Here is a 22,156-nt window from a genome sequence, read left to right on the forward strand (position 1 = left end):
GTCCTATTTAATCTATTGTGAAACAAAATCTAAACGACATAATAAAAAGTCAACCGCACCACGGATTCCCAGACAGTCTCCCACACTGGTACTAGCAAGGCCTTAAGCTGTGTAACTTCGGCGATCTGACGAGAGCAGGCACATTCAGCTTAGAATGGCCATTGACATTAAATGCTTTAATCCATAGTCCTTTTTAATCGATTGTGAAACAAAATCTAAACGACATAATAAAAAGTCAACCGCACCACGGATTCCCAGACAGTCTCCGACACTGGTACTAGCGAGGCCTTAAGCTGTGTAACCTCTGCGATCTGACGAGAGCAGGGACATTCAGCTTAGAATGGCCATTGACGATAAATGCTTTAATCCATAGTCCTATTTAATCTACTGTGAAACAAAATCTAAACGACATAATAAAAAGTCAACCGCACCACGGATTCCCAGACAGTCTCCCACACTGGTACAAACGAAGCCTTAAGCTGTGTAACTTCTGCGTTCTGACGAGAGCAGGCACATTCAGCTTAGAATGGCCATTGACGTTAAATGCGTTAATCCATAGTCCTTTTTAATCGATTGTGAAACAAAATCTAAACGACATAATAAAAATTCAACCGCACCACAGATTCCCAGACAGTCTCCCACACTGGTACTAGCGAGACCTTAAGCTGTGTAACTTCTGCGTTCTAACGAGAGCAGGCACATTCAGCTTAGAATGGCCATAGACGTTCAATGCTTTAATCCATAGTCCTATTTAATCTATTGTGAAACAAAATCTAAACGACATAATAAAAAGTCAACCGCACCACGGATTCCCAGACAGTCTCCCACACTGGTACTAGCAAGGCCTTAAGCTGTGTAACTTCGGCGATCTGACGAGAGCAGGCACATTCAGCTTAGAATTGCCATTGACATTAAAAGCCTTAATCCATAGTCCTATTTAATCTATTGTGAAACAAAATCTAAACGACATAATAAAAAGTCAACCGCACCACGGATTCCCAGACAGTCTCCCACACTGGTACTAGCGAGGCCTTAAGCTGTGTAACTTCTGCGATCTGACGAGAGCAGGGACATTCAGCTTAGAATGGCCATTGACGATAAATGCTTTAATCCATAGTCCTATTTAATCTACTGTGAAACAAAATCTAAACGACATAATAAAAAGTCAACCGCACCACGGATTCCCAGACAGTCTCCCACACTGGTACTAGCGAGGCCTTAAGCTGTGTAACTTCTGCGATCTGATGAGAGCAGGCACATTCAGCTTAGAATGGCCATTGACATTAAAAGCCTTAATCCATAGTCCTATTTAATCTATTGTGAAACAAAATCTAAACAACATAATAAAAAGTCAACCGCACCACGGATTCCCAGACAGTCTCCCACACTGGTACTAGCAAGGCCTTAAACTGAGTAACTTTTGCGATCTGACGAGAACAGGGACATTCAGCTTAGAATGGCCATTGACATTAAATGCTTTAATCCATAGTCCTTTTTAATCGATTGTGAAACAAAATCTAAACGACATAATAAAAATTCAACCGCACCACGGATTCCCAGACAGTCTCCCACACTGGTACTAGCGAGGCCTTACGCTGTGTAACTTCTGCGATCTGACGAGAGCAGGCACATTCAGCTTAGAATGGCCATTGACATTAAAAGCCTTAATCCATAGTCCTATTTAATCTATTGTGAAACAAAATCTAAACAACATAATAAAAAGTCAACCGCACCACGGATTCCCAGACAGTCTCCCACACTGGTACTAGCGAGGCCTTAAGCTGTGTAACTTCTGCGATCTGACGAGAGCAGGGACATTCAGCTTAGAATGGCCATTGACATTAAATGCTTTAATCCATAGTCCTTTTTAATCGATTGTGAAACAAAATCTAAACGACATAATAAAATTTCAACCACACCACGGATTCCCAGACAGTCTCCCAAACTGGTACTAGCGAAGCCTTAAGCTGTGTAACTTCTGCGTTCTGACGAGAGCAGGCACATTCAGGTTAGAATAGCCATTGACGTTAAATGCTTTAATCAATAGTCCTTTTTAATCGATTGTGAAACAAAATCTAAACGACATAATAAAAATTCAACCGCACCACAGATTCCCAGACAGTCTCCCACACTGGTACTAGCGAGGCCTTAAGCTGTGTAACTTCTGCGTTCTGACGAGAGCAGGCACATTCAGCTTAGAATGGCCATTGACGTTCAATGCTTTAATCCATAGTCCTATTTAATCTATTGTGAAACAAAATCTAAACGACATAATAAAAAGTCAACCGCACCACGGATTCCCAGACAGTCTCCCACACTGGTACTAGCAAGGCCTTAAGCTGTGTAACTTCGGCGATCTGACGAGAGCAGGCACATTCAGCTTAGAATGGCCATTGACATTAAATGCTTTAATCCATAGTCCTTTTTAATCGATTGTGAAACAAAATCTAAACGACATAATAAAAAGTCAACCGCACCACGGATTCCCAGACAGTCTCCGACACTGGTACTAGCGAGGCCTTAAGCTGTGTAACTTCTGCGATCTGACGAGAGCAGGGACATTCAGCTTAGAATGGCCATTGACGATAAATGCTTTAATCCATAGTCCTATTTAATCTACTGTGAAACAAAATCTAAACGACATAATAAAAAGTCAACCGCACCACGGATTCCCAGACAGTCTCCCACACTGGTACAAACGAAGCCTTAAGCTGTGTAACTTCTGCGTTCTGACGAGAGCAGGCACATTCAGCTTAGAATGGCCATTGACGTTAAATGCGTTAATCCATAGTCCTTTTTAATCGATTGTGAAACAAAATCTAAACGACATAATAAAAATTCAACCGCACCACAGATTCCCAGACAGTCTCCCACACTGGTACTAGCGAGACCTTAAGCTGTGTAACTTCTGCGTTCTAACGAGAGCAGGCACATTCAGCTTAGAATGGCCATAGACGTTCAATGCTTTAATCCATAGTCCTATTTAATCTATTGTGAAACAAAATCTAAACGACATAATAAAAAGTCAACCGCACCACGGATTCCCAGACAGTCTCCCACACTGGTACTAGCAAGGCCTTAAGCTGTGTAACTTCGGCGATCTGACGAGAGCAGGCACATTCAGCTTAGAATTGCCATTGACATTAAAAGCCTTAATCCATAGTCCTATTTAATCTATTGTGAAACAAAATCTAAACGACATAATAAAAAGTCAACCGCACCACGGATTCCCAGACAGTCTCCCACACTGGTACTAGCGAGGCCTTAAGCTGTGTAACTTCTGCGATCTGACGAGAGCAGGGACATTCAGCTTAGAATGGCCATTGACGATAAATGCTTTAATCCATAGTCCTATTTAATCTACTGTGAAACAAAATCTAAACGACATAATAAAAAGTCAACCGCACCACGGATTCCCAGACAGTCTCCCACACTGGTACTAGCGAGGCCTTAAGCTGTGTAACTTCTGCGATCTGATGAGAGCAGGCACATTCAGCTTAGAATGGCCATTGACATTAAAAGCCTTAATCCATAGTCCTATTTAATCTATTGTGAAACAAAATCTAAACAACATAATAAAAAGTCAACCGCACCACGGATTCCCAGACAGTCTCCCACACTGGTACTAGCAAGGCCTTAAACTGAGTAACTTTTGCGATCTGACGAGAACAGGGACATTCAGCTTAGAATGGCCATTGACATTAAATGCTTTAATCCATAGTCCTTTTTAATCGATTGTGAAACAAAATCTAAACGACATAATAAAAATTCAACCGCACCACGGATTCCCAGACAGTCTCCCACACTGGTACTAGCGAGGCCTTACGCTGTGTAACTTCTGCGATCTGACGAGAGCAGGCACATTCAGCTTAGAATGGCCATTGACGTTAAATGCTTTAATCCATAGTCCTATTTAATCTATTGTGAAACAAAATCTAAACTACATAATAAAAAGTCAACCGCACCACGGATTCCCAGACAGTCTCCCACACTGGTACTAGCGAGGCCTTAAGCTGTGTAACTTCTGCGATCTGACGAGAGCAGGGACATTCAGCTTAGAATGGCCATTGACGTTAAATGCTTTAATCCATAGTCCTTTTTAATCGATTGTGAAACAAAATCTAAACGACATAATAAAAATTCAACCGCACCACGGATTCCCAGACAGTCTCCCACACTGGTACTAGCGAGGCCTTACGCTGTGTAACTTCTGCGATCTGACGAGAGCAGGCACATTCAGCTTAGAATGGCCATTGACATTAAAAGCCTTAATCCATAGTCCTATTTAATCTATTGTGAAACAAAATCTAAACAACATAATAAAAAGTCAACCGCACCACGGATTCCCAGACAGTCTCCGACACTGGTACTAGCCAGGCCTTAAGCTGTGTAACTTCTGCGATCTGACGAGAGCAGGCACATTCAGCTTAGAATGGCCATTGACATTAAATGCTTTAATCCATAGTCCTTTTTAATCGATTGTGAAACAAAATCTAAACAACATAATAAAAAGTCAACCGCACCACAGATTCCCAGACAGTCTCCCACTCTGGTACTAGCCAGGCCTTAAGCTGTGTAACTTCTGCGATCTGACAAGAGCAGGCACATTCAGCTTAGAATGGCCATTGACATTCAATGCTTTAATCCATAGTCCTTTTTAATCGATTGTGAAACAAAATCTAAACGACATAATAAAAAGTCAACCGCACCACGGATTCCCAGACAGTCTCCCACACTGGTACTAGCGAGGCCTTAAGCTGTGTAACTTCTGCGATCTGACGAGAGCAGGGACATTCAGCTTAGAATGGCCATTGCCATTAAATGCTTTAATCCATAGTCCTTTTTAATCGATTGTGAAACAAAATCTAAACGACATAATAAAAATTCAACCGCACCACGGATTCCCAGACAGTCTCCCACACTGGTACTAGCGAGGCCTTAAGCTGTGTAACTTCTGCGATCTGACGAGAGCAGGCACATTCAGCTTAGAATGGCCATTGACATTAAATGCTTTAATCCATAGTCCTTTTTAATCGATTGTGAAACAAAATCTAAACGACATAATAAAAAGGCAACCGCACCACGGATTCCCAGACAGTCTCCCACACTGGTACTAGCAAGGTCTTAAGCTGTGTAACTTCGGCGATCCGACGAGAGCAGGCACATCCAGCTTAGAATGGTCATTGACATTAAATGCTTTAATCCATAGTCCTTTTTAATCGATTGTGAAACAAAATCTAAACGACATAATAAAAATTCAACCGCACCACGGATTCCCAGACAGTCTCCCACACTGGTACTAGCGAGGCCTTAAGCTGTGTAACTTCTGCGATCTGACGAGAGCAGGGACATTCAGCTTAGAATGGCCATTGACGTTAAATGCTTTAATCCATAGTCCTATTTAATCTATTGTGAAACAAAATCTAAACGACATAATAAAAAGTCAACCGCACCACGGATTCCCAGACAGTCTCCCACACTGGTACTAGCGAGGCCTTAAGCTGTGTAACTTCTGCGATCTGATGAGAGCAGGCACATTCAGCTTAGAATGGCCATTGACATTAAAAGCCTTAATCCATAGTCCTATTTAATCTATTGTGAAACAAAATCTAAACAACATAATATAAAGTCAACCGCACCACGGATTCCCAGACAGTCTCCCACACTGGTACTAGCAAGGCCTTAAGCTGTGTAACTTCTGCGATCTGACGAGAGCAGGGACATTCAGCTTAGAATGGCCATTGACATTAAATACTTTAATCCATAGTCCTTTTTAATCGATTGTGAAACAAAATCTAAACGACATAATAAAAATTCAACCGCTCCACGGATTCCCAGACAGTCTCCCACACTAGTACTAGCGAGTCCTTAAGCTGTGTAACTTCTGCGTTCTGACGAGAGCAGGCACATTCAGCTTAGAATGGCAATTGACGTTAAATGCTTTAATCCATAGTCCTATTTAATCTATTGTGAAACAAAATCTAAACGACATAATAAAAAGTCAACCGCACCACGGATTCCCAGACAGTCTCCGACACTGGTACTAGCGAGGCATTAAGCTGTGTAACTTCTGCGATCTGACGAGAGCAGGCACATTCAGCTTAGAATGGCCATTGACATTAAATGCTTTAATCCATAGTCCTTTTTAATCGATTGTGAAACAAAATCTAAACGACATAATAAAAAGTCAACCGCACCACGGATTCCCAGACAGTCTCCCACACTGGTACTAGCGAGGCCTTAAGCTGTGTAACTTCTGCGATCTGACGAGAGCAGGCACATTCAGCTTAGAATGGCCATTGACGTTAAATGCTTTAATCCATACTCCTATTTAATCTATTGTGAAACAAAATCTAAACGACATAATAAAAAGTCAACCGCACCACGGATTCCCAGACAGTCTCCCACACTGGTACTAGCGAGGCCTTAAGCTGTGTAACTTCTGCGATCTGACGAGAGCAGGCACATTCAGCTTAGAATGGCCATTGACATTAAATGCTTTAATCCATAGTCCTTTTTAATCGATTGTGAAACAAAATCTAAACGACATAATAAAAAGTCAACCGCACCACGGATTCCCAGACAGTCTCCCACACTGGTACTAGCGAGGCCTTAAGCTGTGTAACTTCTGCGATCTGACGAGAGAGGGCACATTCAGCTTAGAATGGCCATTGACGTTAAATGCTTTAATCCATAGTCCTATTTAATCTATTGTGAAACAAAATCTAAACGACATAATAAAAATTCAACCGCACCACGGATTCCCAGACAGTCTCCCACACTGGTACTAGCGAGGCCTTACGCTGTGTAACTTCTGCGATCTGACGAGAGCAGGCACATTCAGCTTAGAATGGCCATTGACATTAAAAGCCTTAATCCATAGTCCTATTTAATCTATTGTGAAACAAAATCTAAACAACATAATAAAAAGTCAACCGCACCACGGATTCCCAGACAGTCTCCGACACTGGTACTAGCGAGGCCTTAAGCTGTGTAACTTCTGCGATCTGACGAGAGCAGGCACATTCAGCTTAGAATGGCCATTGACAATAAATACTTTAATCCATAGTCCTTTTTAATCGATTGTGAAACAAAATCTAAACGACATAATAAAAAGTCAACCGCACAACAGATTCCCAGACAGTCTCCCACTCTGGTACTAGCCAGGCCTTAAGCTGTGTAACTTCTGCGATCTGACAAGAGCAGGCACATTCAGCTTAGAATGGCCATTGACATTCAATGCTTTAATCCATAGTCCTTTTTAATCGATTGTGAAACAAAATCTAAACGACATAATAAAAAGTCAACCGCACCACGGATTCCCAGACAGTCTCCCACACTGGTACTAGCGAGGCCTTAAGCTGTGTAACTTCTGCGATCTGACGAGAGCAGGGACATTCAGCTTAGAATGGCCATTGCCATTAAATGCTTTAATCCATAGTCCTTTTTAATCGATTGTGAAACAAAATCTAAACGACATAATAAAAATTCAACCGCACCACGGATTCCCAGACAGTCTCCCACACTGGTACTAGCGAGGCCTTAAGCTGTGTAACTTCTGCGATCTGACGAGAGCAGGCACATTCAGCTTAGAATGGCCATTGACGTTAAATGCTTTAATCCATAGTCCTATTTAATCTATTCTGAAAAAAAATCTAAACGACATAATAAAAATTCAACCGCACCACGGATTCCCAGACAGTCTCCCACACTGGTACTAGCGAGGCCTTAAGCCGTGTAACTTCTGCGATCTGACGAGAGCAGGCACATTCAGCTTAGAATGGCCATTGACATTAAATGCTTTAATCCATAGTCCTTTTTAATCGATTGTGAAACAAAATCTAAACGACATAATAAAAAATCAACCGCACCACAGATTCCCAGACAGTCTCCCACTCTGGTACTTGCCAGGCCTTAAGCTGTGTAACTTCTGCGATCTGACAAGAGCAGGCACATTCAGCTTAGAATGGCCATTGACATTCAATGCTTTAATCCATAGTCCTTTTTAATCGATTGTGAAACAAAATCTAAACGACATAATAAAAAGTCAACCGCACCACGGATTCCCAGACAGTCTCCCACACTGGTACTAGCGAGGCCTTAAGCTGTGTAACTTCTGCGATCTGACGAGAGCAGGCACATTCAGCTTAGAATGGCCATTGACATTAAATGCTTTAATCCATAGTCCTTTTTAATCGATTGTGAAACAAAATCTAAACGACATAATAAAAAGTCAACCGCACCACGGATTCCCAGACAGTCTCCCACACTGGTACTAGCAAGGCCTTAAGCTGTGTAACTTCGGCGATCCGACGAGAGCAGGCACATTCAGCATAGAATGGTCATTGACATTAAATGCTTTAATCCATAGTCCTTTTTAATCGATTGTGAAACAAAATCTAAACGACATAATAAAAATTCAACCGCACCACGGATTCCCAGACAGTCTCCCACACTGGTACTAGCGAGGCCTTAAGCTGTGTAACTTCTGCGATCTGACGAGAGCAGGGACATTCAGCTTAGAATGGCCATTGACGTTAAATGCTTTAATCCATAGTCCTATTTAATCTATTGTGAAACAAAATCTAAACGACATAATAAAAAGTCAACCGCACCACGGATTTCCAGACAGTCTCCCACACTGATACTAGCGAGGCCTTAAGCTGTGTAACTTCTGCGATCTGATGAGAGCAAGCACATTCAGCTTAGAATGGCCATTGACATTAAAAGCCTTAATCCATAGTCCTATTTAATCTATTGTGAAACAAAATCTAAACAACATAATATAAAGTCAACCGCACCACGGATTCCCAGACAGTCTCCCACACTAGTACTAGCGAGTCCTTAAGCTGTGTAACTTCTGCGTTCTGACGAGAGCAGGCACATTCAGCTTAGAATGGCAATTGACGTTAAATGCTTTAATCCATAGTCCTATTTAATCTATTGTGAAACAAAATCTAGACGACATAATAAAAAGTCAACCGCACCACGGATTCCCAGACAGTCTCCGACACTGGTACTAGCGAGGCATTAAGCTGTGTAACTTCTGCGATCTGACGAGAGCAGGCACATTCAGCTTAGAATGGCCATTGACATTAAATGCTTTAATCCATAGTCCTTTTTAATCGATTGTGAAACAAAATCTAAACGACATAATAAAAAGTCAACCGCACCACGGATTCCCAGACAGTCTCCCACACTGGTACTAGCGAGGCCTTAAGCTGTGTAACTTCTGCGATCTGACGAGAGCAGGCACATTCAGCTTAGAATGGCCATTGACGTTAAATGCTTTAATCCATAGTCCTATTTAATCTATTGTGAAACAAAATCTAAACGACATAATAAAAAGTCAACCGCACCACGGATTCCCAGACAGTCTCCCACACTGGTACTAGCGAGGCCTTAAGCTGTGTAACTTCTGCGATCTGACGAGAGCAGGCACATTCAGCTTAGAATGGCCATTGACATTAAATGCTTTAATCCATAGTCCTTTTTAATCGATTGTGAAACAAAATCTAAACGACATAATAAAAAGTCAACCGCACCACGGATTCCCAGACAGTCTCCCACACTGGTACTAGCGAGGCCTTAAGCTGTGTAACTTCTGCGATCTGACGAGAGCAGGGACATTCAGCTTAGAATGGCCATTGACATTAAATGCTTTAATCCATAGTCCTTTTTAATCGATTGTGAAACAAAATCTAAACGACATAATAAAAATTCAACCGCACCACGGATTCCCAGACAGTCTCCCACACAGGTACTAGCGAGGCCTTAAACTGTGTAACTTCTGCGTTCTGACGAGAGCAGGCACATTCAGCTTAGAATGGCTATTGACGTTCAATGCTTTAATCCATAGTCCTATTTAATCTATTGTGAAACAAAATCTAAACGACATAATAAAAAGTCAACCGCACCACGGATTCCCAGACAGTCTCCCACACTGGTACTAGCGAGGCCTTAAGCTGTGCAACTTCGGCGATCTGACGAGAGCAGGCACATTCAGCTTAGAATGGCCATTGACATTAAATGCTTTAATCCATAGTCCTTTTTAATCGATTGTGAAACAAAATCTAAACGACATAATAAAAAGTCAACCGCACCACTGATTCCCAGACAGTCTCCCACACTGGTACTAGCGAGGCCTTAAGCTGTGTAACTGCTGCGATCTGACGAGAGCAGGCACATTCAGCTTAGAATGGCCATTGGCATTAAATGCTTTAATCCATAGTCCTTTTTAATCGATTGTGAAACAAAATCTAAACGACATAATAAAATGTCAACCGCACCACGGATTCCCAGACAGTCTCCCACACTGGTACTAGCGAGGCCTTAAGCTGTGTAACTTCTGCAATCTGATGAGAGCAGGGACATTCAGCTTAGAATGGCCATTGACATTAAATGCTTTAATCCATAGTCCTTTTTAATCGATTGTGAAACAAAATCTAAACGACATAATAAAAATTCAACCGCACCACGGATTCCCAGACAGTCTCCCACACTGGTACTAGCGAGGCCTTAAGCTGTGTAACGTCTGCGATCTGACGAGAGCAGGCACATTCAGCTTAGAATGGCCATTGACGTTAAATGCTTTAATCCATAGTCCTTTTTAATCGATTGTGAAACAAAATCTAATCATAATAAAAAGTCAACCGCACCACAGATTCCCAGACAGTCTCCCACTCTGGTACTAGCAGGGCATTAAGCTGTGTAACTTCTGCGATCTGACGAGAGCAGGCACATTCAGCTTAGAATGGCCATTGACATTAAATGCTTTAATTCATAGTCCTTTTTAATCGATTGTGAAACAAAATCTAAACGACATAATAAAAAGTCAACCGCACCACGGATTCCCAGACAGTCTCCCACACTGGTACTAGCGAGGCCTTAAGCTGTGTAACTTCTGCGATCTGACGAGAGCAAGGACATTCAGCTTAGAATGGCCATTGACATTAAATGCTTTAATCCATAGTCCTATTTAATCTATTGTGAAACAAAATCTAAACGACATAATAAAAAGTCAACCGCACCACGGATTCCCAGACAGTCTCCGACACTTGTACTAGCGAGGCCTTAAGCTGTGTAACTTCTGCGATCTGACGAGAGCAGGCACATTCAGCTTAGAATGGCCATTGACATTAAATGCTTTAATCCATAGTCCTTTTTAATCGATTGTGAAACAAAATCTAAACGACATAATAAAAAGTCAACCGCACCACGGATTCCCAGACAGTCTCCCACACTGGTACTAGCGAGGCCGTAAGCTGTGTAACTTCTGCGATCTGACGAGAGCAAGGACATTCAGCTTAGAATGGCCATTGACATTAAATGCTTTAATCCAGAGTCCTTTTTAATCGATTGTGAAACAAAATCTAAACGACATAATAAAAATTCAACCGCACCACGGATTCCCAGACAGTCTCCCACAATGGTACTAGCGAGGCCTTAAGCTGTGTAACTTCTGCGAACCTACGAGAGCAGGCACATTCAGCTTAGAATGGCCATTGACTTTAAATGCTTTTATCCATAGTCCTATTTAATCTATTGTGAAACAAAATCTAAACGACAAAATAAAAAGTCAACCACACCACGGATTCCCAGACAGTCTCCCACACTGGTACTAGCGAGGCCTTAAGCTGTGTAACTTCTGCGATCTGACGAGAGCAGGCACATTCAGCTTAGAATGGCCATTGACATTAAATGCTTTAATCCATAGTCCTTTTTAATCGATTGTGAAACAAAATCTAAACGACATAATAAAAAGTCAACCGCACCACGGATTCCCAGACAGTCTCCCACACTAGTACTAGCGAGGCCTTAAGCTGTGTAACTTCTGCGTTCTGACGAGATGCAGGCACATTCAGCTTAGAATGGCGATTGACGTTAAATGCTTTAATCCATAGTCCTATTTAATCTATTGTGAAACAAAATCTAAACAACATAATAAAAAGTCAACCTCACCACGGATTCCCAGACAGTCTCCGACACTTGTACTAGCGAGGCCTTAAGCTGTGTAACTTCTGCGATCTGACGAGAGCAGGGACATTCAGCTTAGAATGGCCATTGACATTAAATGCTTTAATCCATAGTCCTATTTAATCGATTGTGAAACAAAATCTAAACGACATAATAAAAAGTCTACCGCACCACAGATTCCCAGACAGTCTCCCACTCTGGTACTAGCGAGGCATTAAGCTGTGTAACTTCTGCGATCTGACGAGAGCAGGCACATTCAGCTTAGAATGGCCATTGACATTAAATGCTTTAATCCATAGTCCTTTTTAATCGATTGTGAAACAAAATCTAAACGACATAATAATAAGTCAACCGCACCACGGATTCCCAGACAGTCTCCCACACTGGTACTAGCGAGGCCTTAAGCTGTGTAACTTCTGCGATCTGACGAGAGCAAGGACATTCAGCTTAGAATGGCCATTGACATTAAATGCTTTAATCCATAGTCCTTTTTAATCGATTGTGAAACAAAATCTAAACGACATAATAAAAATTCAATCGCACCACGGATTCCCAGACAGTCTCCCACAATGGTACTAGCGAGGCCTTAAGCTGTGTAACTTCTGCGAACTGACGAGAGCAGGCACATTCAGCTTAGAATGGCCATTGACGTTAAATGCTTTAATCCATAGTCCTATTTAATCTATTGTGAAACAAAATCTAAACGACAAAATACAAAGTCAACCACACCACGGATTCCCAGACAGTCTCCCACACTGGTACTAGCAAGGCCTTAAGCTGTGTAACTTCTGCGATCTGACGAGAGGAGGCACATTCAGCTTAGAATGGCCATTGACATTAAGTGCTTTAATCCATAGTCCTTTTTAATCGATTGTGAAACAAAATCTAAACGACATAATAAAAAGTCAACCGCACCACGGATTCCCAGACAGTCTCCCACACTGGTACTAGCGAGGCCTTAAGCTGTGTAACTTCTGCGATCTGACGAGAGCAGGCACATTCGGCTTAGAATGGCCATTGACATTAAATGCTTTAATCCATAGTCCTTTTTAATCGATTGTGAAACAAAATCTAAACGACATAATAAAAAGTCAACCGCACCACGGATTCCCAGACAGTCTCCCACACTGGTACTAGCGAGGCCTTAAGCTGTGTAACTTCTGCGATTTGACGAGAGCAGGGACATTCAGCTTAGAATGGCCATTGACATTAAATGCTTTAATCCATAGTCCTTTTTAATCGATTGTGAAACAAAATCTAAACGACATAATAAAAATTCAACCGCACCACGGATTCCCAGACAGTCTCCCACACTGGTACTAGCGAGGCCTTAAGCTGTGTAACTTCTGCGTTCTGACGAAAGCAGGCACATTCAGCTTGGAATGGCCATTGACGTTCAATGCTTTAATCCATAGTCATATTTAATCTATTGTGAAACAAAATCTAAACGACATAATAAAAAGTTAACCGCACCACGGATTCCCAGACAGTCTCCCACACTGGTACTAGCGAGGCCTTAAGCTGTGTAACTTCGGCGATCTGACGAGAGCAGGCACATTCAGCTTAGAATGGCCATTGACATTAAATACTTTAATCCATAGTCCTTTTTAATCGATTGTGAAACAAAATCTAAACGACATAATAAAAAGTCAACCGCACCACGGATTCCCAGACAGTCTCCCACACTGGTACTAGCGAGGCCTTAAGCTGTGTAACTTCTGCGATCTGACGAGAGCAGGGACATTCAGCTTAGAATGGCCATTGACGTTAAATGCTTTAATCCATAGTCCTATTTAATCTATTGTGAAACAAAATCTAAACGACATAATAAAAAGTCAACCGCACCACGGATTCCCAGACAGTCTCCCACACTAGTACTAGCGAGGCCTTAAGCTGTGTAACTTCTGCGATCTGACGAGAGCAGGCACATTCAGCTTAGAATGGCCATTGACGTTAAAAGCCTTAATCCATAGTCCTATTTAATCTATTGTGAAACAAAATCTAAACAACATAATAAAAAGTCAACCGCACCACGGATTCCCAGACAGTCTCCGACACTGGTACTAGCAAGGCCTTAAGCTGTGTAACTTCTGCGATCTGACGAGAGCAGGCACATTCAGCTAAGAATGGCCATTGACATTAAATGCTTTAATCCATAGTCCTTTTTAATCGATTGTGAAACAAAATCTAAACGACATAATAAAAAGTCAACCGCACCACGGATTCCCAGACAGTCTCCCACACTGGTACTAGCGAGGCCTTAAGCTGTGTAACTTCTGCGATTTGACGAGAGCAGGGACATTCAGCTTAGAATGGCCATTGACATTAAATGCTTTAATCCATAGTCCTTTTTAATCGATTGTGAAACAAAATCTAAACGACATAATAAAAATTCAATCGCACCACGGATTCCCAGACAGTCTCCCACAATGGTACTAGCGAGGCCTTAAGCTGTGTAACTTCTGCGAACTGACGAGAGCAGGCACATTCAGCTTAGAATGGCCATTGCCGTTAAATGCTTTAATCCATAGTCCTATTTAATCTATTGTGAAACAAAATCTAAACGACAAAATAAAAAGTCAACCACACCACGGATTCCCAGACAGTCTCCCACACTGGTACTAGCAAGGCCTTAAGCTGTGTAACTTCTGCGATCTGACGAGAGGAGGCACATTCAGCTTAGAATGGCCATTGACTTTAAGTGCTTTAATACATAGTCCTTTTTAATCGATTGTGAAACAAAATCTAAACGACATAATAAAAAGTCAACCGCACCACGGATTCCCAGACAGTCTCCCACACTGGTACTAGCGAGGCCTTAAGCTGTGTAACTTCTGCGATCTGACGAGAGCAGGCACATTCGGCTTAGAATGGCCATTGACATTAAATGCTTTAATCCATAGTCCTTTTTAATCGATTGTGAAACAAAATCTAAACGACATAATAAAAAGTCAACCGCACCACGGATTCCCAGACAGTCTCCCACACTGGTACTAGCGAGGCCTTAAGCTGTGTAACTTCTGCGATTTGACGAGAGCAGGGACATTCAGCTTAGAATAGCCATTGACATTAAATGCTTTAATCCATAGTCCTTTTTAATCGATTGTGAAACAAAATCTAAACGACATAATAAAAATTCAACCGCACCACGGATTCCCAGACAGTCTCCCACACTGGTACTAGCGAGGCCTTAAGCTGTGTAACTTCTACGTTCTGACGAAAGCAGGCACATTCAGCTTAGAATGGCCATTGACGTTCAATGCTTTAATCCATAGTCATATTTAATCTATTGTGAAACAAAATCTAAACGACATAATAAAAAGTTAACCGCACCACGGATTCCCAGACAGTCTCCCACACTGGTACTAGCGAGGCCTTAAGCTGTGTAACTTCGGCGATCTGACGAGAGCAGGCACATTCAGCTTAGAATGGCCATTGACATTAAATGCTTTAATCCATAGTCCTTTTTAATCGATTGTGAAACAAAATCTAAACGACATAATAAAAAGTCAACCACACCACGGATTCCCAGACAGTCTCCCACACTGGTACTAGCGAGGCCTTAAGCTGTGTAACTTCTGCGATCTGACGGGAGCAGGCACATTCAGCTTAGAATGGCCATTGACATTAAATACTTTAATCCATAGTCCTTTTTAATCGATTGTGAAACAAAATCTAAACGACATAATAAAAAGTCAACCGCACCACGGATTCCCAGACAGTCTCCCACACTGGTACTAGCGAAGCCTTAAGCTGTGTAACTTCTGCGATCTGACGAGAGCAGGGACATTCAGCTTAGAATGGCCATTGACGTTAAATGCTTTAATCCATAGTCCTATTTAATCTATTGTGAAACAAAATCTAAACGACATAATAAAAAGGCAACCGCACCACGGATTCCCAGACAGTCTCCCACACTAGTACTAGCGAGGCCTTAAGCTGTGTAACTTCTGCGATCTGACGAGAGCAGGCACATTCAGCTTAGAATGGCCATTGACGTTAAAAGCCTTAATCCATAGTCCTATTTAATCTATTGTGAAACAAAATCTAAACAACATAATAAAAAGTCAACCGCACCACGGATTCCCAGACAGTCTCCGACACTGGTACTAGCAAGGCCTTAAGCTGTGTAACTTCTGCGATCTGACGAGAGCAGGCACATTCAGCTAAGAATGGCCATTGACATTAAATGATTTAATCCATAGTCCTTTTTAATCGATTGTGAAACAAAATCTAAACGACATAATAAAAATTCAACCGCACCACGGATTCCCAGACAGTCTCCCACACTGGTACTAGCGAGGCCTTAAGCTGTGTAACTTCTGCGTTCTGACGAGAGCAGGCACATTCAGCTTAGATTGGCCATTGACATTCAATGCTTTAATCCATAGTCCTATTTAATCTATTGTGAAACAAAATCTAAACGACATAATAAAAAGTCAACCGCACCACGGATTCCCAGACAGTCTCCCACACTGGTACTAGTGAGGCCTTAAGCTGTGTAACTTCGGCGATCTGACGAGAGCAGGCACATTCAGCTTAGAATGGCCATTGACATTAAATGCTTTAATCCATAGTCCTTTTTAATCGATTGTGAAACAAAATCTAAACGACATAATAAAAAGTCAACCCCACCACGGATTCCCAGACAGTCTCCCACACTGGTACTAGCGTGGCCTTAATCTGTGTAACTTCTGCGATCTGACGAGAGCAGGCACATTCAGCTTAGAATGGCCATTGACATTAAATACTTTAATAAATAGTCCTTTTTAATCGATTGTGAAACAAAATCTAAAGTACATAATAAAAAGTCAACCGCACCACGGATTCCCAGACAGTCTCCCACACTGGTACTAGCGAGGCCTTAAGCTGTGTAACTTCTGCGATCTGACGAGAGCAGGCACATTCAGCTTAGAATGGCCATTGACATTAAATGCTTTAATCCATAGTCCTTTTTAATCGATTGTGAAACAAAATCTAAACGACATAATAAAAAATCAACCGCACCACGGATTCCCAGACAGTCTCCCACACTGGTACTAGCGAGGCCTTAAGCTGTGTAACTTCTGCGATCTGACGAGAGCAGGGACATTCAGCTTAGAATGGCCATTGACATTAAATGCTTTAATCCATAGTCCTTTTTAATCGATTGTGAAACAAAATCTAAAAAACATAATAAAAATTCAACCGCACCACGGATTCCCAGACAGTCTCCCACACTGGTACTAGCGAGGCCTTAAGCTGTGTAACTTCTGCGATCTGACGAGAGCAGGCACATTCAGCTTAGAATGGCCATTGACGTTAAATGCTTTAATCCATAGTCCTATTTCATCTATTGTGAAACAAAATCTAAACAACATAATAAAAAGTCAACCGCACCACGGATTCCCAGACAGTCTCCCACACTGGTACTAGCAAGGCCTTAAGCTGTGTAACTTCTGCGATCTGACGAGAGGAGGCACATTCAGTTTAGAATGGCCATTGACATTAAATGCTTTAATCCATAGTAATTTTTAATCGATTGTGAAACAAAATCTAAACGACATAATAAAAAGTCAACCGCACCACGGATTCCCAGACAGTCTCCCACACTGGTACTAGCGAGGCCTTAAGCTGTGTAACTTCTGCGATCTGACGAGAGCAGGGACATTCAGCTTAGAATGGCCATTGACATTAAATGCTTTAATCCATAGTCCTTTTTAATCGATTGTGAAACAAAATCTAAACGACATAATAAAGATTCAACCGCACCACGGATTCCCAGACAGTCTCCCACATTGGTACTAGCGAGGGCTTAAGCCGTGTAACTTCTGCGTTCTGACGAGAGCAGGCACATTCAGCTTAGAATGGCCATTGACGTTCAATGCTTTAATCCATAGTCCTATTTAATCTATTCTGAAACAAAATCTAAACGACATAATAAAAAGTCAACCGCACCACGGATTCCCAGACAGTCTCCCACACTGGTACTAGCGAGGCCTTAAGCTGTGTAACTTCTGCGATCTGACGAGAGCAGGCACATTCAGCTTAGAATGGCCATTGACATTAAATGCTTTAATCCATAGTCCTTTTTAATCGATTGTGAAACAAAATCTAAACGACATAATAAAAAGTCAACCGCACCACGGATTCCCAGACAGTCTCCCACACTGGTACTAGCGAGGCCTTAAGCTGTGTAACTTCTGCGATCTAACAAGAGCAGGCACATTCAGCTTAGAATGGCCATTGACATTAAATACTTTAATCCATAGTCCTTTTTAATCGATTGTGAAACAAAATCTAAATGACATAATAAAAAGTCAACCGCACCACAGATTCCCAGACAGTCTCCCACAATGGTACTAGCGAGGCCTTAAGCTGTGTAACTTCTGCGATCTGACGAGAGCAGGCACATTCAGCTTAGAATGGCCATTGACATTAAAAGCCTTAATCCATAGTCCTATTTAATCTATTGTGAAACAAAATCTAAACAACATAATAAAAAGTCAACCTCACCACGGATTCCCAGACAGTCTCCCACACTGGTACTAGCAAGGCCTTAAGCTGTGTAACTTCTGCGATCTGACGAGAGCAGGGACATTCAGCTGAGAATGGCCATTGACATTAAATGCTTTAATCCATAGTCCTTTTTAATCGATTGTGAAACAAAATCTAAACGACATAATAAAAATTCAACCGCGCCACGGATTCCCAGACAGTCTCCCACACTGGTACTAGCGAGGCCTTAAGCTGTGTAATTTCTGCGATCTGACGAGAGCAGGCACATTCAGCTTAGAATGGCCATTGACATTAAATGCTTTAATCCATAGTCCTATTTAATCTATTGTGAAACAAAATCTAAACGACATAATAAAAAGTCAACCGCACCACGGATTCCCATACACTGCTACTAGCGAGGCCTTAAGCTGTGTAACTTCTGCGATCTGACGAGAGCAGGCACATTCAGCTTAGAATGGCCATTGACATTAAATGCTTTAATCCATAGTCCTTTTTAATCGATTGTGAAACAAAATCTAAAAAACATAATAAAAATTCAACCGCACCACGGATTCCCAGACAGTCTCCCACACTGGTACTAGCGAGGCCTTAAGCTGTGTAACTTCTGCGATCTGACGAGAGCAGGCACATTCAGCTTAGAATGGCCATTGACGTTAAATGCTTTAATCCATAGTCCTATTTCATCTATTGTGAAACAAAATCTAAACGACATAATAAAAAGTCAACCGCACCACGGATTCCCAGACAGTCTCCCACACTGGTACTAGCAAGGCCTTAAGCTGTGTAACTTCTGCGATCTGACGAGAGGAGGCACATTCAGCTTAGAATGGCCATTGACATTAAATGCTTTAATCCATAGTAATTTTTAATCGATTGTGAAACAAAATCTAAACGACATAATAAAAAGGCAACCGCACCACGGATTCCCAGACAGTCTCCCACACTGGTACTTGCGAGGCCTTAAGCTGTGTAACTTCTGCGATCTGACGAGAGCAGGGACATTCAGCTTAGAATGGCCATTGACATTAAATGCTTTAATCCATAGTCCTTTTTAATCGATTGTGAAACAAAATCTAAACGACATAATAAAAATTCAACCGCACCACGGATTCCCAGACAGTCTCCCACACTGGTACTAGCGAGGCCTTAAGCTGTGTAACTTCTGCGTTCTGACGAGAGCAGGCACATTCAGCTTAGAATGGCCATTGACGTTCAATGCTTTAATCCATAGTCCTATTTAATCTATTGTGAAACAAAATCTAAACGACATAATAAAAAGTCAACCGCACCACGGATTCCCAGACAGTCTCCCACACTGGTACTAGCGAGGCCTTAAACTGTGTAACTTCTGCGATCTGATGAGAGCAGCCACATTCAGCTTAGAATGGCCATTGACGTTAAAAGCTTTAATCCATAGTCCTATTTAATCTATTGTGAAACAAAATCTAAACGACATAATAAAAAGTCAACCGCACCACGGATTCCCAGACAGTCTCCCACACTGGTACTAGCAAGGCCTTAAGCTGTGTAACTTCTGCGATCTGACAAGAGCAGGCACATTCAGCTTAGAATGGCCATTGACATTAGATGCTTTAATCCATAGTCCTTTTTAATAGATTGTGAAACAAAATCTAAACGACATAATAAAAAGTCAACCGCACCACGGATTCCCAGACAGTCTCCCACAATGGTACTAGCGAGGCCTTAAGCTGTGAAACTTCTGCGATCTGACGAGAGCAGGCACATTCAGCTCAGAATGGCCATTGACATTATATGCTTTAATCCATAGTCCTTTTTAATCGACTGTGAAACAAATCTAAACGACATAATAAAAAGTCAACCGCACCTCGGATTCCCAGACAGTCTCTCACACTCGTACTAGCGAGGCCTTAAGCTGTGTAACTACTGAGATCTGACGAGAGCAGGCACATGCAGCTTAAAATGGGCATTGACATTAAATGCTTTAATCCATAGTCCTTTTTAATCGACTGTGAAACAAATCTAAACGACATAATAAAAAGTCAACCGCACCTCGGATTCCCAGACAGTCTCTCACACTCGTACTAGCGAGGCCTTAAAGTGTTTTATATCTGCAATTTGACGAGAAAAGGCACATTTAAGCTTAGAATGGCTATTAACTTTTAAAGCTTTAGTCTATTTTTATTTTTAAACAATTGTGAAACAAATTCTAAACGACATAATAAAAAGTCAACAGCACCACGGAAGCCCAGAAAGTCTCCCACACTGGTACTAGCGAGGTGTTAAAATGTTATTCATCTGCGATTTGATGAGAAAGGGCACATTTCAGCTAAGAAAAGCCATTAACTTTTAAACTTTAGTTTATTATTATTTTTAATCGATTGTGAAACAAATTCTAAACGACATAATAAAAAGTCAACCGCACCACGGATTCCCAGACAGTCTCCCACACTGGTACTAGCAAGGCCTTAAGCTGTGTAACTTCTGCGATTTGACGAGATCAGGCACATTCAGCTTAGAATGGCCATTGACATTAGATGCTTTAATCCATAGTCCTTTTTAATCGATTGTGAAACAAAATCTAAACGACCTAATAAAAAGTCAACCGCACCACGGATTCCCAGACAGTCTCTCACACTCGTACTAGCGAGGCCTTAAAGTGTTATATATCTGCGATTTGACGAGAAAAGGCACATTTAAGCTTAGAATGGCTATTAACTTTTAAAGCTTTAGTCTACTTTTATTTTTAATCGATTGTAAACAAACTCTAAACGACATAATAAAAAGTCAACCGCACCACGTATACCCAGACTGTCTCCCACACTGGTACTAGCGATGCCTTAAGCTGTGTAACTTCTGCAATCTGACGAGAGCAGGCACATTCATCTTAGAATGACCATTGACTTTAAAAGCCTTAATCCATAGTCCTATTTAATCTATTGTGAAACAAAATCTAAACGACATAATAAAAAGGCAACCGCACCACGGATTCCCAGACAGTCTCCCACACTGGTACTAGCGAGGCCTTAAGCTGTGTAACTTCTGCGATCTGACGAGAGCAGGCACATTCAGCTTAGAATGGCCATTGACTTTAAAAGCTTTAATCCATAGTCCTATTTAATCTATTGTGAAACAAAATCTAAACAACATAATAAAAAGTCAACCGCACCACGGATTCCCAGACAGTCTCCCACACTGGTACTAGCGAGGCTTTAAGCTGTGTAACTTCTGCGATCTGACGAGAGCAGGGACATTCAGCTTAGAATGGCCATTGACATTAAATGCTTTAATCCATAGTCCTTTTTAATCGATTGTGAAACAAAATCTAAACGACATAATAAAAATTCAACCGCACCACGGATTCCCAGACAGTCTCCCACACTGGTACTAGCGAGGCATTAAGCTGTGTAACTTCTGCGATCTGACGAGAGCAGGGACATTCAGCTTAGAATGGCCATTGACATTAAATGCTTTAATCCATAGTCCTTTGTAATCGATTGTGAAACAAAATCGAAACGACATAATAAAAATTCAACCGCACCACGGATTCCCAGACAGTCTCCCACGCTGGTACTAGCGAGGCCTTAAGCTATGTAACTTCTGCGATCTGACGAGAGCAGGCACATTCAGCTTAGAATGGCCATTGACGTTAAAAGCTTTAATCCATAGTCCTATTTAATCTATTGTGAAACAAAATCTAAAC

At 41.7% G+C, this 22,156-nt stretch overlaps 106 pseudogenes; all 106 read right to left on the minus strand.

Annotated features, from left to right (window-relative positions):
* Nucleotides 1-47: 47 nt before the first annotated feature.
* On the minus strand, nucleotides 48-166 carry LOC142676942 (5S ribosomal RNA; annotated as a pseudogene).
* Nucleotides 167-233: 67 nt separating this feature from the next.
* On the minus strand, nucleotides 234-352 carry LOC142676397 (5S ribosomal RNA; annotated as a pseudogene).
* Nucleotides 353-419: 67 nt separating this feature from the next.
* On the minus strand, nucleotides 420-538 carry LOC142676660 (5S ribosomal RNA; annotated as a pseudogene).
* Nucleotides 539-605: 67 nt separating this feature from the next.
* Nucleotides 606-724, minus strand: LOC142676502 (5S ribosomal RNA; annotated as a pseudogene).
* Nucleotides 725-791: 67 nt separating this feature from the next.
* LOC142676365 (5S ribosomal RNA) lies at nucleotides 792-910 on the minus strand (annotated as a pseudogene).
* Nucleotides 911-977: 67 nt separating this feature from the next.
* Nucleotides 978-1,096, minus strand: LOC142676579 (5S ribosomal RNA; annotated as a pseudogene).
* Nucleotides 1,097-1,163: 67 nt separating this feature from the next.
* LOC142676888 (5S ribosomal RNA) lies at nucleotides 1,164-1,282 on the minus strand (annotated as a pseudogene).
* Nucleotides 1,283-1,349: 67 nt separating this feature from the next.
* Nucleotides 1,350-1,468, minus strand: LOC142676530 (5S ribosomal RNA; annotated as a pseudogene).
* Nucleotides 1,469-1,535: 67 nt separating this feature from the next.
* LOC142677067 (5S ribosomal RNA) lies at nucleotides 1,536-1,654 on the minus strand (annotated as a pseudogene).
* A 67-nt stretch (nucleotides 1,655-1,721) lies between these two features.
* On the minus strand, nucleotides 1,722-1,840 carry LOC142676580 (5S ribosomal RNA; annotated as a pseudogene).
* A 253-nt stretch (nucleotides 1,841-2,093) lies between these two features.
* Nucleotides 2,094-2,212, minus strand: LOC142676787 (5S ribosomal RNA; annotated as a pseudogene).
* A 67-nt stretch (nucleotides 2,213-2,279) lies between these two features.
* On the minus strand, nucleotides 2,280-2,398 carry LOC142676943 (5S ribosomal RNA; annotated as a pseudogene).
* A 67-nt stretch (nucleotides 2,399-2,465) lies between these two features.
* Nucleotides 2,466-2,584, minus strand: LOC142676871 (5S ribosomal RNA; annotated as a pseudogene).
* Nucleotides 2,585-2,651: 67 nt separating this feature from the next.
* On the minus strand, nucleotides 2,652-2,770 carry LOC142676661 (5S ribosomal RNA; annotated as a pseudogene).
* Nucleotides 2,771-2,837: 67 nt separating this feature from the next.
* Nucleotides 2,838-2,956, minus strand: LOC142676504 (5S ribosomal RNA; annotated as a pseudogene).
* A 67-nt stretch (nucleotides 2,957-3,023) lies between these two features.
* On the minus strand, nucleotides 3,024-3,142 carry LOC142676367 (5S ribosomal RNA; annotated as a pseudogene).
* A 67-nt stretch (nucleotides 3,143-3,209) lies between these two features.
* On the minus strand, nucleotides 3,210-3,328 carry LOC142676581 (5S ribosomal RNA; annotated as a pseudogene).
* A 67-nt stretch (nucleotides 3,329-3,395) lies between these two features.
* Nucleotides 3,396-3,514, minus strand: LOC142677011 (5S ribosomal RNA; annotated as a pseudogene).
* A 67-nt stretch (nucleotides 3,515-3,581) lies between these two features.
* LOC142676532 (5S ribosomal RNA) lies at nucleotides 3,582-3,700 on the minus strand (annotated as a pseudogene).
* Nucleotides 3,701-3,767: 67 nt separating this feature from the next.
* LOC142677068 (5S ribosomal RNA) lies at nucleotides 3,768-3,886 on the minus strand (annotated as a pseudogene).
* Nucleotides 3,887-3,953: 67 nt separating this feature from the next.
* LOC142676582 (5S ribosomal RNA) lies at nucleotides 3,954-4,072 on the minus strand (annotated as a pseudogene).
* A 67-nt stretch (nucleotides 4,073-4,139) lies between these two features.
* On the minus strand, nucleotides 4,140-4,258 carry LOC142677069 (5S ribosomal RNA; annotated as a pseudogene).
* A 67-nt stretch (nucleotides 4,259-4,325) lies between these two features.
* Nucleotides 4,326-4,444, minus strand: LOC142676946 (5S ribosomal RNA; annotated as a pseudogene).
* Nucleotides 4,445-4,511: 67 nt separating this feature from the next.
* On the minus strand, nucleotides 4,512-4,630 carry LOC142677013 (5S ribosomal RNA; annotated as a pseudogene).
* Nucleotides 4,631-4,697: 67 nt separating this feature from the next.
* On the minus strand, nucleotides 4,698-4,816 carry LOC142676820 (5S ribosomal RNA; annotated as a pseudogene).
* Nucleotides 4,817-4,883: 67 nt separating this feature from the next.
* Nucleotides 4,884-5,002, minus strand: LOC142676753 (5S ribosomal RNA; annotated as a pseudogene).
* A 253-nt stretch (nucleotides 5,003-5,255) lies between these two features.
* On the minus strand, nucleotides 5,256-5,374 carry LOC142676858 (5S ribosomal RNA; annotated as a pseudogene).
* A 67-nt stretch (nucleotides 5,375-5,441) lies between these two features.
* Nucleotides 5,442-5,560, minus strand: LOC142676412 (5S ribosomal RNA; annotated as a pseudogene).
* Nucleotides 5,561-5,627: 67 nt separating this feature from the next.
* Nucleotides 5,628-5,746, minus strand: LOC142676702 (5S ribosomal RNA; annotated as a pseudogene).
* A 67-nt stretch (nucleotides 5,747-5,813) lies between these two features.
* Nucleotides 5,814-5,932, minus strand: LOC142676448 (5S ribosomal RNA; annotated as a pseudogene).
* Nucleotides 5,933-5,999: 67 nt separating this feature from the next.
* On the minus strand, nucleotides 6,000-6,118 carry LOC142676429 (5S ribosomal RNA; annotated as a pseudogene).
* A 67-nt stretch (nucleotides 6,119-6,185) lies between these two features.
* LOC142676980 (5S ribosomal RNA) lies at nucleotides 6,186-6,304 on the minus strand (annotated as a pseudogene).
* A 67-nt stretch (nucleotides 6,305-6,371) lies between these two features.
* On the minus strand, nucleotides 6,372-6,490 carry LOC142676992 (5S ribosomal RNA; annotated as a pseudogene).
* Nucleotides 6,491-6,557: 67 nt separating this feature from the next.
* Nucleotides 6,558-6,676, minus strand: LOC142676497 (5S ribosomal RNA; annotated as a pseudogene).
* A 67-nt stretch (nucleotides 6,677-6,743) lies between these two features.
* Nucleotides 6,744-6,862, minus strand: LOC142677070 (5S ribosomal RNA; annotated as a pseudogene).
* Nucleotides 6,863-6,929: 67 nt separating this feature from the next.
* Nucleotides 6,930-7,048, minus strand: LOC142676767 (5S ribosomal RNA; annotated as a pseudogene).
* A 253-nt stretch (nucleotides 7,049-7,301) lies between these two features.
* On the minus strand, nucleotides 7,302-7,420 carry LOC142676822 (5S ribosomal RNA; annotated as a pseudogene).
* Nucleotides 7,421-7,487: 67 nt separating this feature from the next.
* LOC142676754 (5S ribosomal RNA) lies at nucleotides 7,488-7,606 on the minus strand (annotated as a pseudogene).
* Nucleotides 7,607-7,673: 67 nt separating this feature from the next.
* On the minus strand, nucleotides 7,674-7,792 carry LOC142676860 (5S ribosomal RNA; annotated as a pseudogene).
* A 67-nt stretch (nucleotides 7,793-7,859) lies between these two features.
* Nucleotides 7,860-7,978, minus strand: LOC142676494 (5S ribosomal RNA; annotated as a pseudogene).
* A 67-nt stretch (nucleotides 7,979-8,045) lies between these two features.
* LOC142677004 (5S ribosomal RNA) lies at nucleotides 8,046-8,164 on the minus strand (annotated as a pseudogene).
* A 253-nt stretch (nucleotides 8,165-8,417) lies between these two features.
* On the minus strand, nucleotides 8,418-8,536 carry LOC142676859 (5S ribosomal RNA; annotated as a pseudogene).
* Nucleotides 8,537-8,603: 67 nt separating this feature from the next.
* On the minus strand, nucleotides 8,604-8,722 carry LOC142676678 (5S ribosomal RNA; annotated as a pseudogene).
* A 67-nt stretch (nucleotides 8,723-8,789) lies between these two features.
* LOC142676698 (5S ribosomal RNA) lies at nucleotides 8,790-8,908 on the minus strand (annotated as a pseudogene).
* Nucleotides 8,909-8,975: 67 nt separating this feature from the next.
* On the minus strand, nucleotides 8,976-9,094 carry LOC142676431 (5S ribosomal RNA; annotated as a pseudogene).
* A 67-nt stretch (nucleotides 9,095-9,161) lies between these two features.
* LOC142677018 (5S ribosomal RNA) lies at nucleotides 9,162-9,280 on the minus strand (annotated as a pseudogene).
* Nucleotides 9,281-9,347: 67 nt separating this feature from the next.
* LOC142677030 (5S ribosomal RNA) lies at nucleotides 9,348-9,466 on the minus strand (annotated as a pseudogene).
* A 67-nt stretch (nucleotides 9,467-9,533) lies between these two features.
* On the minus strand, nucleotides 9,534-9,652 carry LOC142676583 (5S ribosomal RNA; annotated as a pseudogene).
* A 67-nt stretch (nucleotides 9,653-9,719) lies between these two features.
* LOC142676898 (5S ribosomal RNA) lies at nucleotides 9,720-9,838 on the minus strand (annotated as a pseudogene).
* A 67-nt stretch (nucleotides 9,839-9,905) lies between these two features.
* Nucleotides 9,906-10,024, minus strand: LOC142676419 (5S ribosomal RNA; annotated as a pseudogene).
* A 67-nt stretch (nucleotides 10,025-10,091) lies between these two features.
* Nucleotides 10,092-10,210, minus strand: LOC142677019 (5S ribosomal RNA; annotated as a pseudogene).
* A 67-nt stretch (nucleotides 10,211-10,277) lies between these two features.
* Nucleotides 10,278-10,396, minus strand: LOC142676810 (5S ribosomal RNA; annotated as a pseudogene).
* A 67-nt stretch (nucleotides 10,397-10,463) lies between these two features.
* Nucleotides 10,464-10,582, minus strand: LOC142676975 (5S ribosomal RNA; annotated as a pseudogene).
* A 64-nt stretch (nucleotides 10,583-10,646) lies between these two features.
* LOC142676408 (5S ribosomal RNA) lies at nucleotides 10,647-10,765 on the minus strand (annotated as a pseudogene).
* A 67-nt stretch (nucleotides 10,766-10,832) lies between these two features.
* LOC142676719 (5S ribosomal RNA) lies at nucleotides 10,833-10,951 on the minus strand (annotated as a pseudogene).
* A 67-nt stretch (nucleotides 10,952-11,018) lies between these two features.
* LOC142677002 (5S ribosomal RNA) lies at nucleotides 11,019-11,137 on the minus strand (annotated as a pseudogene).
* Nucleotides 11,138-11,204: 67 nt separating this feature from the next.
* On the minus strand, nucleotides 11,205-11,323 carry LOC142677058 (5S ribosomal RNA; annotated as a pseudogene).
* A 253-nt stretch (nucleotides 11,324-11,576) lies between these two features.
* LOC142676627 (5S ribosomal RNA) lies at nucleotides 11,577-11,695 on the minus strand (annotated as a pseudogene).
* A 67-nt stretch (nucleotides 11,696-11,762) lies between these two features.
* LOC142676629 (5S ribosomal RNA) lies at nucleotides 11,763-11,882 on the minus strand (annotated as a pseudogene).
* Nucleotides 11,883-12,135: 253 nt separating this feature from the next.
* Nucleotides 12,136-12,254, minus strand: LOC142676354 (5S ribosomal RNA; annotated as a pseudogene).
* A 67-nt stretch (nucleotides 12,255-12,321) lies between these two features.
* Nucleotides 12,322-12,440, minus strand: LOC142676720 (5S ribosomal RNA; annotated as a pseudogene).
* A 67-nt stretch (nucleotides 12,441-12,507) lies between these two features.
* LOC142676362 (5S ribosomal RNA) lies at nucleotides 12,508-12,626 on the minus strand (annotated as a pseudogene).
* Nucleotides 12,627-12,693: 67 nt separating this feature from the next.
* On the minus strand, nucleotides 12,694-12,812 carry LOC142676536 (5S ribosomal RNA; annotated as a pseudogene).
* Nucleotides 12,813-12,879: 67 nt separating this feature from the next.
* On the minus strand, nucleotides 12,880-12,998 carry LOC142676703 (5S ribosomal RNA; annotated as a pseudogene).
* Nucleotides 12,999-13,065: 67 nt separating this feature from the next.
* LOC142676970 (5S ribosomal RNA) lies at nucleotides 13,066-13,184 on the minus strand (annotated as a pseudogene).
* Nucleotides 13,185-13,251: 67 nt separating this feature from the next.
* Nucleotides 13,252-13,370, minus strand: LOC142676360 (5S ribosomal RNA; annotated as a pseudogene).
* A 67-nt stretch (nucleotides 13,371-13,437) lies between these two features.
* LOC142677037 (5S ribosomal RNA) lies at nucleotides 13,438-13,556 on the minus strand (annotated as a pseudogene).
* A 67-nt stretch (nucleotides 13,557-13,623) lies between these two features.
* Nucleotides 13,624-13,742, minus strand: LOC142676584 (5S ribosomal RNA; annotated as a pseudogene).
* A 67-nt stretch (nucleotides 13,743-13,809) lies between these two features.
* Nucleotides 13,810-13,928, minus strand: LOC142676613 (5S ribosomal RNA; annotated as a pseudogene).
* Nucleotides 13,929-13,995: 67 nt separating this feature from the next.
* LOC142676988 (5S ribosomal RNA) lies at nucleotides 13,996-14,114 on the minus strand (annotated as a pseudogene).
* A 67-nt stretch (nucleotides 14,115-14,181) lies between these two features.
* Nucleotides 14,182-14,300, minus strand: LOC142676971 (5S ribosomal RNA; annotated as a pseudogene).
* A 67-nt stretch (nucleotides 14,301-14,367) lies between these two features.
* LOC142676535 (5S ribosomal RNA) lies at nucleotides 14,368-14,486 on the minus strand (annotated as a pseudogene).
* Nucleotides 14,487-14,553: 67 nt separating this feature from the next.
* LOC142676537 (5S ribosomal RNA) lies at nucleotides 14,554-14,672 on the minus strand (annotated as a pseudogene).
* A 67-nt stretch (nucleotides 14,673-14,739) lies between these two features.
* Nucleotides 14,740-14,858, minus strand: LOC142676704 (5S ribosomal RNA; annotated as a pseudogene).
* Nucleotides 14,859-14,925: 67 nt separating this feature from the next.
* On the minus strand, nucleotides 14,926-15,044 carry LOC142676356 (5S ribosomal RNA; annotated as a pseudogene).
* A 67-nt stretch (nucleotides 15,045-15,111) lies between these two features.
* LOC142676395 (5S ribosomal RNA) lies at nucleotides 15,112-15,230 on the minus strand (annotated as a pseudogene).
* A 67-nt stretch (nucleotides 15,231-15,297) lies between these two features.
* On the minus strand, nucleotides 15,298-15,416 carry LOC142677039 (5S ribosomal RNA; annotated as a pseudogene).
* A 67-nt stretch (nucleotides 15,417-15,483) lies between these two features.
* On the minus strand, nucleotides 15,484-15,602 carry LOC142676442 (5S ribosomal RNA; annotated as a pseudogene).
* Nucleotides 15,603-15,669: 67 nt separating this feature from the next.
* LOC142676728 (5S ribosomal RNA) lies at nucleotides 15,670-15,788 on the minus strand (annotated as a pseudogene).
* A 67-nt stretch (nucleotides 15,789-15,855) lies between these two features.
* On the minus strand, nucleotides 15,856-15,974 carry LOC142676614 (5S ribosomal RNA; annotated as a pseudogene).
* Nucleotides 15,975-16,041: 67 nt separating this feature from the next.
* On the minus strand, nucleotides 16,042-16,160 carry LOC142676989 (5S ribosomal RNA; annotated as a pseudogene).
* Nucleotides 16,161-16,227: 67 nt separating this feature from the next.
* LOC142676878 (5S ribosomal RNA) lies at nucleotides 16,228-16,346 on the minus strand (annotated as a pseudogene).
* Nucleotides 16,347-16,413: 67 nt separating this feature from the next.
* Nucleotides 16,414-16,532, minus strand: LOC142676862 (5S ribosomal RNA; annotated as a pseudogene).
* A 67-nt stretch (nucleotides 16,533-16,599) lies between these two features.
* Nucleotides 16,600-16,718, minus strand: LOC142676353 (5S ribosomal RNA; annotated as a pseudogene).
* Nucleotides 16,719-16,785: 67 nt separating this feature from the next.
* On the minus strand, nucleotides 16,786-16,904 carry LOC142677042 (5S ribosomal RNA; annotated as a pseudogene).
* A 67-nt stretch (nucleotides 16,905-16,971) lies between these two features.
* LOC142676709 (5S ribosomal RNA) lies at nucleotides 16,972-17,090 on the minus strand (annotated as a pseudogene).
* A 67-nt stretch (nucleotides 17,091-17,157) lies between these two features.
* LOC142676755 (5S ribosomal RNA) lies at nucleotides 17,158-17,276 on the minus strand (annotated as a pseudogene).
* Nucleotides 17,277-17,529: 253 nt separating this feature from the next.
* LOC142676585 (5S ribosomal RNA) lies at nucleotides 17,530-17,648 on the minus strand (annotated as a pseudogene).
* Nucleotides 17,649-17,715: 67 nt separating this feature from the next.
* On the minus strand, nucleotides 17,716-17,834 carry LOC142676428 (5S ribosomal RNA; annotated as a pseudogene).
* Nucleotides 17,835-17,901: 67 nt separating this feature from the next.
* On the minus strand, nucleotides 17,902-18,020 carry LOC142677054 (5S ribosomal RNA; annotated as a pseudogene).
* A 67-nt stretch (nucleotides 18,021-18,087) lies between these two features.
* Nucleotides 18,088-18,206, minus strand: LOC142676879 (5S ribosomal RNA; annotated as a pseudogene).
* Nucleotides 18,207-18,273: 67 nt separating this feature from the next.
* On the minus strand, nucleotides 18,274-18,392 carry LOC142676648 (5S ribosomal RNA; annotated as a pseudogene).
* Nucleotides 18,393-18,459: 67 nt separating this feature from the next.
* LOC142676439 (5S ribosomal RNA) lies at nucleotides 18,460-18,578 on the minus strand (annotated as a pseudogene).
* A 67-nt stretch (nucleotides 18,579-18,645) lies between these two features.
* LOC142676902 (5S ribosomal RNA) lies at nucleotides 18,646-18,764 on the minus strand (annotated as a pseudogene).
* A 243-nt stretch (nucleotides 18,765-19,007) lies between these two features.
* Nucleotides 19,008-19,126, minus strand: LOC142676756 (5S ribosomal RNA; annotated as a pseudogene).
* Nucleotides 19,127-19,193: 67 nt separating this feature from the next.
* Nucleotides 19,194-19,312, minus strand: LOC142676425 (5S ribosomal RNA; annotated as a pseudogene).
* A 67-nt stretch (nucleotides 19,313-19,379) lies between these two features.
* LOC142676877 (5S ribosomal RNA) lies at nucleotides 19,380-19,498 on the minus strand (annotated as a pseudogene).
* A 67-nt stretch (nucleotides 19,499-19,565) lies between these two features.
* LOC142676647 (5S ribosomal RNA) lies at nucleotides 19,566-19,684 on the minus strand (annotated as a pseudogene).
* A 67-nt stretch (nucleotides 19,685-19,751) lies between these two features.
* Nucleotides 19,752-19,870, minus strand: LOC142676887 (5S ribosomal RNA; annotated as a pseudogene).
* Nucleotides 19,871-19,937: 67 nt separating this feature from the next.
* On the minus strand, nucleotides 19,938-20,056 carry LOC142676945 (5S ribosomal RNA; annotated as a pseudogene).
* A 67-nt stretch (nucleotides 20,057-20,123) lies between these two features.
* On the minus strand, nucleotides 20,124-20,242 carry LOC142676955 (5S ribosomal RNA; annotated as a pseudogene).
* Nucleotides 20,243-20,866: 624 nt separating this feature from the next.
* On the minus strand, nucleotides 20,867-20,985 carry LOC142676510 (5S ribosomal RNA; annotated as a pseudogene).
* Nucleotides 20,986-21,424: 439 nt separating this feature from the next.
* Nucleotides 21,425-21,543, minus strand: LOC142676657 (5S ribosomal RNA; annotated as a pseudogene).
* A 67-nt stretch (nucleotides 21,544-21,610) lies between these two features.
* On the minus strand, nucleotides 21,611-21,729 carry LOC142676953 (5S ribosomal RNA; annotated as a pseudogene).
* A 67-nt stretch (nucleotides 21,730-21,796) lies between these two features.
* On the minus strand, nucleotides 21,797-21,915 carry LOC142676492 (5S ribosomal RNA; annotated as a pseudogene).
* Nucleotides 21,916-21,982: 67 nt separating this feature from the next.
* Nucleotides 21,983-22,101, minus strand: LOC142676967 (5S ribosomal RNA; annotated as a pseudogene).
* Nucleotides 22,102-22,156: the final 55 nt, after the last annotated feature.

The sequence above is a fragment of the Rhinoderma darwinii genome (genome assembly GCF_050947455.1).
Source record: "Rhinoderma darwinii isolate aRhiDar2 chromosome 2 unlocalized genomic scaffold, aRhiDar2.hap1 SUPER_2_unloc_30, whole genome shotgun sequence".
Lineage (NCBI taxonomy): Eukaryota > Metazoa > Chordata > Amphibia > Anura > Rhinodermatidae > Rhinoderma > Rhinoderma darwinii.